The 9809-nt window shown below is 34.1% G+C and overlaps 1 long non-coding RNA gene and 1 pseudogene across 1 annotated transcript; one reads left to right on the forward strand and one right to left on the reverse strand.

Annotated features, from left to right (window-relative positions):
* The first annotated feature begins 5989 nt into the window (after window positions 1-5989).
* Window positions 5990-6962, forward strand: LOC114762932 (aquaporin SIP1-1-like; annotated as a pseudogene).
* A 446-nt stretch (window positions 6963-7408) lies between these two features.
* Window positions 7409-9809, reverse strand: LOC114762933 (uncharacterized). The gene is made up of 2 exons (XR_003742288.1): window positions 9612-9809; window positions 7409-8147 (listed from the first exon to the last, which is right to left on the reverse strand). It is a non-coding gene; the product is annotated as an uncharacterized LOC114762933 (long non-coding RNA).

Genomic DNA, 9809 nt, shown 5'->3' on the forward strand with positions numbered 1-9809 from the left:
TACTCCTTCAAAGTGTTCAAACCGCGTCCTTTCTGTCACAGCAAAGTGTATTTATCTTTTGAGAAAAATCTGTAGTGTAATTTAATCTTGTACCGAAATCGTCGAGCAAGAAAACAGCAAGTAAATGCTGGGTCCTCACTTTGTGTGCAAGGTGGGCGCTGATTCGGAAAAATTAATATAAAATCAGCAAAGCAGTTCATGATTAAGCAGGATCATATTCGTCCTATACTCTAAATCAATTAATCATTGGTAGCTTCTAGTCAAAGTGAAGAACTAACTTTTTTTGTTCAATCCCTCCGTTTTTTAATATCAGGAACAGGCACGTCTTCAATGGATAAAGAGGGCCTGAGTCGAATCCGGCCCTCAATCTATTGAAGGAGATTGGGAGGAAAAAGAAATAAACAAAGAAAATTTAACAACTTGCGTTTGTGCGCGCTCTTCTATAGAGCCTATCCTATGTTTGTGTGTGAGAGAGAGAATGCTTTGTTTTTGTAACGACGAATAATATTGTCATAACATTCATGCCTGCGACTGTGGAGCAATGAACAGAGTACTGAGTGTCTGCTTGGGCAGTTTTGAGAAAAATGGATTTAGATTTTAGTCTCTGAGTTGGTAAATGATTAATGTTCTCTGTTGTTTTATTTTTCCACTTAAAAACAGGCAGCTCTGTTAAATTAAAACAGAGATAAAATCCCACGGGGTTAGGTCGACTGGTTGGGGTCGTCCTAATTTAACCACGGATCTCGAGTTCGAGACGTGGGAACGCAGCACTCCAAAAGGTCAGGGGGCGCCGTCCGTATGGATCCTTGCAAGCCCCCGAATCCGGATTAGTTTGGGGACGTTGTCACGGCTGAAAGACGCCTATTTTTTGGAATACCGGATGGAGTAATCCAAAAAAAAAAAAACAGGGATAACCAAAGTCAAAGTCTTGTGGGCATTAATGGCGAGTACCAGAACTCTGAACCTCCTTGACCGAAGCAGATTCCTTTTTTGAAAAAATAATTTATCTCTCTTCGGTGAAGAAGTAATTTAGCAGTCCTCAGTATTTACGACTCTTTTCAATTTGGGTTTTTATAGTTTCAAATACTACCTCCAATCTTATAATAAGGGTTTATTTTATTTTTATTTTGATCCTAATTATAAGATTTTAATTTACTTTTTTCTTATATTTATGTATTTTTTAAAATAATTTGTGTAATAATAATAGTTCTAGACAATATACTTTATTAGCAAAAATATTTTAGGAAATATAATACTTATTTGTCAATTCATTTTTTCTTATATTTATGTAATTTTTTAAATAATTTGTGTAATAATAATAGTTCTAACCAATATACTTGAGTAGTAAGAATATTTTAAGAAAGATAATACTCGTTTATTACAAATAACTAACTTAACTAATTTCTTTAATCTACTCAAATTAATCAATTAACTTTATATAAAGAAACGGAGATAATAATATAGGTCAATCCCTATCCTTTTCTCTGTTAGTTTTGTTTGTATTTTTCATCGTCAATGTCTGCAGCTAGATGGATGCCGCTGAGGATAAAAGGCAAGATAATGCAAAATTTCCATAAACTTTATGACATGGAAATTATTTTTTGAACCTTGGAAACTTTATAATAAACCTCTCTGCAGAACATTTATATTTATACAGTACAGATAACTCCGGTGCTGTTAACTTTGTTCATTACTTATTTGTAAATTTCTTGAAGTTTAAGAGCCTTCTCTGCATTAACATACGTCCAAACGGTTTTGAAGCGTTCATATCAAAGCAAGCAATCTGGTAAGCCTCAGTTTGACGTTCGTTCAATGTTTATGGCTTCACATCTGTCAATTTGGATGGCCGAATCGAAACGGAATTGGGTGGATGAGGAAAATTGATTTTAACTTCTTCTCTTGAGGCTCTATTGGTTGTTTTGTCTCGTTTAAATCATTTTTGTGACCTGGCATCAGCTTCCTCGCGTTAGGCTATTAAGATGGAACAGTCTGATTTAGAACCTACCTTTAGTGGATTATAGCAGCGGTGTTCTTATGCTGCACTGGTTTGGTTTCTGTTTAATTGCTAGTGGTGCTCTTGAGACGCATTTTAAAGTTGGGATCATCGTGTGGGGTGTGAAATTCCTTGTCTTTCTTATTACTCCCGAAGAAAGAGGGCACTGAGATTTAGGCCGAGATTGCTGCATTCGGGGAAGATACTGAAATATTTTTGGGATCACTTGTTTAGTTTCTGACACTTATAATGATAGGGTCCTGTGGTATTATCTCCCATCTTTAACGTATGGGCTAAGTACTGATTTACAAATATTAATGAAATGAAATTAGATTAGCTAGTTTATATGAAAAAAATGTGTAGATTTTTCTGAAATATTTCCTATGACCATTTGTATTGGAGATTATTCTTATTGACAAAAACTCCATTTACATATAGAAATGCATAATCAATAGGAATCGTTTGAAAAAAAAATTATAAATTTAGAAACAAAATACAGAAGTATTAAATTTAGGGTAAAAGAAAGCTCTTTAAATAATTTTTTTATTTAGGAGTGGACAAAATATATTATGAATCGAGAGTATAATTATCACCTAGGCACCATAATTCTATGGTGCCTTCTATGCCCTCCATTACAAGTAACCAACATGTATAGATAATTGGTATATTCAACAACCAAACCATATAGTTACTGGCCACAAAAAAATATAAACCAAGTTATATACTACATCTAGTCCTAAATATAAGAGTTGGTTGACTAATTTGAAAAGATTAAGAAAATAAATTAAGTTAGTTATTCGTTATAAATATGTGTTATTTTTTCTAAAATATTCTTACTAATCACGTGTATTGGCTAGAACTACCATTATTAAAAGGACTACCTTGAAAAAAAAAGTATAAATATGAGGGACAAAGTGGATTAGGTTTTTATATTTAAGACCAAAATAAAAGTCAAACGAGATCTTATATTAAGAACAAAAAGTAACAGTAGATATCCGTCAAGTCCATGCACAAAACAAAAGTCCAAAAGGCGCTTTTAATACAGGAATATCCTCTGGCATGTATTTGTATATCTTAAATGTATTCAACACCCTGATATTATTTATATTGTACGTAGCACCATAAATCATAATTAAAATTAAGATATTGTATGTAACTAAAAAATAATATCAGGCTATTTGATATATTAAGAAAATAGTATTAGAATGTTGAATGCATCACACACAAAATCAGAATGTTAGATATACTTAAAAAATAAAATCATGTTTAAATGCTACTTTATCCCTATTAATAATATGCTTATACGCGGATCCAGGAATAAAAATTTTAGGAAGCCACAGCTTCCAAGCTTGAACACGGACGATGTTTCGAAATTTGAGGCACTCAGGATCATCTTTCAAGTATTGTCATTTAGTACTAGTAGCATGTTAGGTCACAGAGTTTCTATTTTTCCTCTCTTTCATTAATGCCTTGTTGAGTTTGGCCCCAGGAAAAAAAAAACGCGTTGCTGAAATTTGAAAGGCACAATTGTTTGAAAACAAAGCGAAAATCTATGGTGATCAATGTTTAAAAACAGAGGAAGCGTGGATGATATGTTTTTTCTCAAGGGTCAAACTATCTATTAAATAAATAAAGAAAAATAATGATAAGGTCAAACAAGGGAGCACGTGGACTTCTACTTATTTTCTACATTAAAATGTCTTTATTTATCATGGGATTTTCTTATTGTGATTATATTTCTTTTCCGGCATCTTATAATAATTTTCTCATAAATAAAACAATTAACAATTAAACGCCTCTGGAATTCATATTAGACACTACTTCCAGTCCTAACTGTAAGACATTACTTATAATCTATAAATAAGTTCTTATAACTAGTAATATATATATACTGCTACAATGAGGTCCATAAATTAAGAAATGAATGAACACGTGAATAAAATTAACAACCACGAGGACGGAGACTTTTGGCACAAAACAAAAAACAGAAAAAAGGCACGAGGCCGGAGGCTGGGGTCCACGGCGGAGTTATGTTAGAAGGAGAGACATTCAACAAGACACCAACTAGTCCTTGACTATCCAATGAAATTAATGAGAAATAAATAATATTTAATTTTTTTATAACAAATAGATATTATCTTTTTAAAATATTATCTAAAACTATTATTTGATAAAATATTTAACATGTATAATTACTATATTTATTAAAATAAAGTAAACATAAAAAATAAATTAAATTAAAATTTTATATTTAGAATTAAATTAAACATTAAATTAGTTTTTATATTAAAAACGGAAAGTAGTATTTCTTACAATTTAAAAGTCTAAAATAATAAATGAACATAATTTTTTTGGCCGGCAATTAATTAAGACTAGTTTAAGATAGCACGTAATCAATCAAATTATGAAACCGGATCCGGATGATTTATTTTACAAGACTTTTATAATAAAGTCGCATCTTTTAATAAACCTTTATTGTTATTCTCTGTTATTCTTTATATCCTCTAATAAAATTACAAGACCTTATACAGTTATACGGGTCAAAGGAAAAAGAGACCTTATTGTTTCTCAATTATAAATTTTTTTTAAAAAATTAACAAGATCAATTTAATTATTCACATATTTTTATTAATTATTTATAATAAAAAATTTTCAATAAAATTATTACAGAGCTTTGTTCTTGACAAGGCCAGGGAAACCAATCTCGAACAGGAGTGAGAGGTGATTTTGGTTTTTTTTTATAAAAAAAACAGAGTAAAGGACAATATGATAAAATATTAAATATTCACAAATTTCAAATTGGTTTTATGATTCAATTAGAAATTTGTTAAATTTGGAAACTAAATTTAAGATAAAAATTATTAAATATAAGTAAAAGAAAATTTGAATCATGGAATTTCCTATTTCCCGTGAACGAATCAGTCGGAAACATGCGCATGGTACAATTCGCCATTATATACTTACTAATTTGGGGCTTAATATTAATATAAAAATAAATAACTAATTTACTAATATTAAAAAATTTAGTTAAGTTAGATACTTATAATAAATAAATGTTATTTTTAAAAAATATTTATATTAATTATTTGTATTTAAATTATTTCTTGATAAAACTCATTGTTAATCATTATTTTATACACTTGTCATGAATGGTATATATTCCCAGCGCTTAGTGCAATTCTCCCGTGCATTTATTATTCCTGGTTAGCCTTCACTGGCCCACCATGGGATCTGCATATCTCCTCCGACCATAAAAAAGAGCTACTTCTTCCTCCCCCCCCCCCCCTCTCTCTCTCACACACACACACCCACAAAAAGGCTAAAGGGACACTTGTATGTTTTTTTTTCCCCCGTTTAAATTAGATCAGTCATTAATTTTGTTTAAAAATAAAAAAATTAAATTTATTTACGTTTAATACTCTTCTGGTCCTATTTATATAATAGAGAGAGAAGGTATTTTTTGGTCATATTTATAAGACACTTGAGAGAAATTTTTTACATAGATGTATAATTTTACCTCTCATTTATTATTGTGTTGACTTTGTTTATGTAAGGTATAATGCATATTAAATAGGGATAAAGTTGAAAAGTTATTAAATTTTAAATGAGAGTTAATGAAATTTAAGGTTTTTCTTAGTCTGTGTGAAATATGCTGAAAGTGTCTTATGAATAGGACTAAAGGAGTACTATAAATTATAAGTATTTTACAAAGTTATAAAAGTTATACTAATGTAATTTTAAATAAGATAATCTGAAAAAAAAATCAAATTCATACCAGGTTGATGAGTTATATAATAAAGCACCATATATTTTTCATCCATAGTGTCTTTTGTAAGTTGTAACGTGTAGTGTAGTGGGGAGGGAGCACGACAAGGAGCTCTGCTTCCTCGCTCCAGGACCTTCAACACCTCTTTCTTTGAAAATCCAGATTTCCGCTTCCTAGCATTGCCACTTTTGGCCAAAAAAAAAAAAGCCATTGCCACTGCTTCTCTGAAGAAGAGGAAGAATGGGGTTGGTAAAGTCAGCAATAGGAGACGCCATTCTAACCTCAATCTGGGTTTTTAGCGTCCCAACTCTCAGAATCCTCACTTCCGAAGTCGCCTCCTTCCTTAACCTCCACCCTTCTTCACTGGCAGGCCTCTTCATCACCACCGTCATCTCCACCATTCTCGTCTTCACTATCAGTCTCATCGGCAGAATCCTCGGCGGCGCTAGCTTCAACCCCTCCACCACCGTCTCCTTTTATGCCGCCGGCCTCCGACCCGACTCCTCTCTGATCTCCATGGCCGTCCGATTTCCTGCTCAGGCAGCAGGTGGTGTCGCCGGAGCTCATGCTATTCTGCACCTGATCCCCACCCAGTACAAATCCATGCACCTGATCCCCACCCAGTACAAATCCATGCTTAAAGGTCCTTACTTGAAGGTGGATTTGCATACTGGGGCCATGGCAGAGGGCGCGCTGACTTTTGCACTCAACTTGGCTATTCTTCTTATTTTTCTTAAAGGTCCTAAGAACCCTCTTTTGAAGGTGTATTTGTTTCTGTGACCACTGTCTCTCTTGTTACTCCTGGTTCTGCGTACACAGGACCTTCAATGAACCCAGCTAATGCATTTGGATGGGCTTACATCAATAATAGGCACAACACTTGGGAGCAGTTTTATGTTTATTGGATGTGTCCTTTCATTGGGGCTGCTCTGGCTGCTTCCGTCTATCGATTTCTTTTACGTCACCGGCCAAGCAGAAGAAAGCCTGAATGGTACAATTTGGACAAGCTTGTGGTTTTTAAAGTGTTTATGCTCGTAAATAAGACCTTCCCCTTCATTTTCTTTTTCCTCGTTACTAAGAGGTAGTTTGGGATTGTTTCTCCACTCGCGTGCCATTGCTATGCAGACATTCCAATACTGAATTTGAGCTTCCTTTGTCGAATGCTCTGATTAATGACATGTCATGTATGGATTTGTGGGTATAGTTGAGGGTGAAAATGAACGGATTGGTTGGAGAAGAGTGTAATAATGTGGCCCTTAAAGAATTTTTCCTATAATCCTATATACAGTGGTCCGCTCTAGATTTATAATTAAGCGCTTAAAATTATCATCTCTAAGGGGGTGTTTGGATAGAAACCAAACCATGGTTTCAGAAGTGTTTTTATGGATTACGAAGTAAATATGTGGAGGAAGTTACTTCGTTTTGCGGAAAAGTGATTCTGAAACCTAGGTTTTGGTTTTGCCAAACACCCCCTAAGCAAGTGTAGTGGCAAGAGAAGCCCCCGAGGATATATCAGATTACAGGGTCTCTCAGAAACTTAACACAATCCATTGGGTAATCCCATGGTTGTATTGTACGGGCTAACGCGAGGATGTGGCTTTCTGGAAATTGTGCTGGTTGAATCATGGAGGGTGGAAATGAAGAAACGTGAAACTAAGAAAAATTACTTATCACGTGAACCGAGCAATTGAGCTCTTACAGTTCAGTCCCATAAACTTGAATTTATTACATTCTGCTTTAAAGTGAAAGGAGGAAAAACTATCAGCAATACTATTTTGAAAGGACATAAAACTGTGTCTGACTTAACGCTAAAAATAAAATTTAGTTTCACTGTCTTCCAACAATAAATTCAAAGACAGGTTTTGAAGTTGCCAAGGGGAACTCTCTCATAGTAGAGAACGTACGATCTTCATGAAGCACACTCAATAGGTATCAGCTACCGAGTTGCTTCAGATTCTGCTAGTAGCTTGTGACCCTGGTTTTACGCAGGAGGTTGCAAATTGCTTTCACCATTATCATCGAGGAGTTTCTGTAAACGCCGTCAGTAAAATCTCATTTCTCAGAGTAATATTCAGTGGCTCTAAATCATATCTGGGACAAAAAGTCTTGTGCGAGAGGAAGCTCCCATGTTCTGAAGATGCCAGTTCATTATTACTTGTATCAACTCTGACCTTGCTCAACATAAAATTTTCTGATTTTAACTCCATCCCAAGATGCCAAGGAAGGACCTGTCTGGTGTGTGAACGGCAATGCAATTATGACATATTCATGAGTAAGAGTGAGCAACCTCCAGAAATCCTCGTTTAGTGCTTGCAGGAAGAGCTGATATGGGAACTTAAAAGCCCTCCATGGTACCATTTTCTGATCAGAGTTGCATCTTCATCTTCACTGCAATGAACCCATATATAATTAAGGGGCAGCGTCAGTAACACTAGTAGTACATTTATATTGAGCAAATATCTGAATCAGATATTGTAAAAATTGCTTTTGAAATTGACCGCTTAAAAAATACATCTACGTATCTTTATTCCGCCTAAGAACTTAAGAAATAGTTTAAAAAATCTTCCACCTCGCCCTCAGTTTAGTTTAGTTTTTTTTTTTAAGTACTAATAAATAATCACAGAAAAAGCACTAAGAAGTCATGCCAAGTCAATATACACTGATTTCCATTAAGAACCAAACCTCATTTTCAATGTGTAGATTCTGTAGACTAAAATATTAAATATTCCAATTCATAGTGGGCATGACAAGTTTTAAAATGTTTTATAGTCAGGTGATAATTGCTGGTTTAGTACAACTTTAAATAAGTTATACAAAAGACCAATAGTTCATAAAGCCTCCGCGCTGCAGCCGAAGATGCAATCTGTGAATAATATATTGATATGTTATCCAGGTGGCCTAAAATAATTGGAAAGGCCTTTTCTATAAGCAAAATAATTGGGTTTGTTCTCTTGTCTTCCAAAATTTAACTTCTCATATTATTTATATACAGCTGACTCAGTTTGCAGAATGTTATCCCTCAGGCTAAATTAATGATAATTAATCTCATTAAAAAGTAATGATACTTAATCAAACTTTCAAGACTTCATCCATGAAAGTAACATTCAGTCAAATCTCTTTCCGTACACAAAATCCACCACCAACCAATGAGCTTAAGAATTTGAGACCATATATCTTGGCTAATGCCGACAGATGTTGAAGCATTTTAATTAAGAAATCTCCCTGTTACCAACCAAATCGGGATTCAAAAGACGTCTAGTTTATCATTTTTGCCCCTTAACAAACGGTGAAAAATAGGATATGGAAAGAAAAGAGAGGAGGAAGAGCTATCCATAAACCAATTCAATAAACCTTTCAATTTTTTGGATTTGGCATATGACGAACAATATTCGGATAAAAGCACTGAAAGATCAGATTGACTCTCTTGTTTGAATGGGTCATGTCCGAAATCTTCAGGGAATATCACATCTGATTGATCAACCATACTAATGTTGCGGTAATCTCTAATCTTAAAAAATGTCTGCATAAAGTCCTAAATGACCGACATGAACAGATCAATTCAAAACAAACTCACTGATCATTACTTTGGAATCACAGTTTCTGTGACTTTGGGAAATACTCACTCTCTGAAGAGTCTCCATAGAGCATAATATGAGCAAAAAGCAGGCACAAAGCAAGGAATGTGAGTATTAAAAAAAAAAAATCTTTACTTTGTACCAGATCGGAAGAGATCATGGAAAAGGAAGCTTTTTTGTACTGGGTTTAAGAGAAACCCAGATACATGTATGAATGAAGCTTAGTACCTTCACGGCCAAATAAGAAGAGGAAGAAGAAGAAGAAGAAGCATATTACCCACAAATCAGAGCTACGCAGAGGGACACGCACCATTGATCACATAGGTTGAAGATGAAGTGGGTGAAGGAGCAGAAGAAAACAAGTTTACATGAAGGTTGGGTCCGTATCTTGCTACTCTTTCCCTCTGTCACAGGTAAGCTGAGAGCATAATAATAATGATATGATCGGGGAACTACGAAAAGGCGAAAGGCGTAA

Source organism: Neltuma alba, unplaced genomic scaffold, assembly GCF_004799145.2.
Source record: "Neltuma alba isolate B1F8T4 unplaced genomic scaffold, ASM479914v2 tig00011247_pilon, whole genome shotgun sequence".
NCBI classification, from domain to species: domain Eukaryota; kingdom Viridiplantae; phylum Streptophyta; class Magnoliopsida; order Fabales; family Fabaceae; genus Neltuma; species Neltuma alba.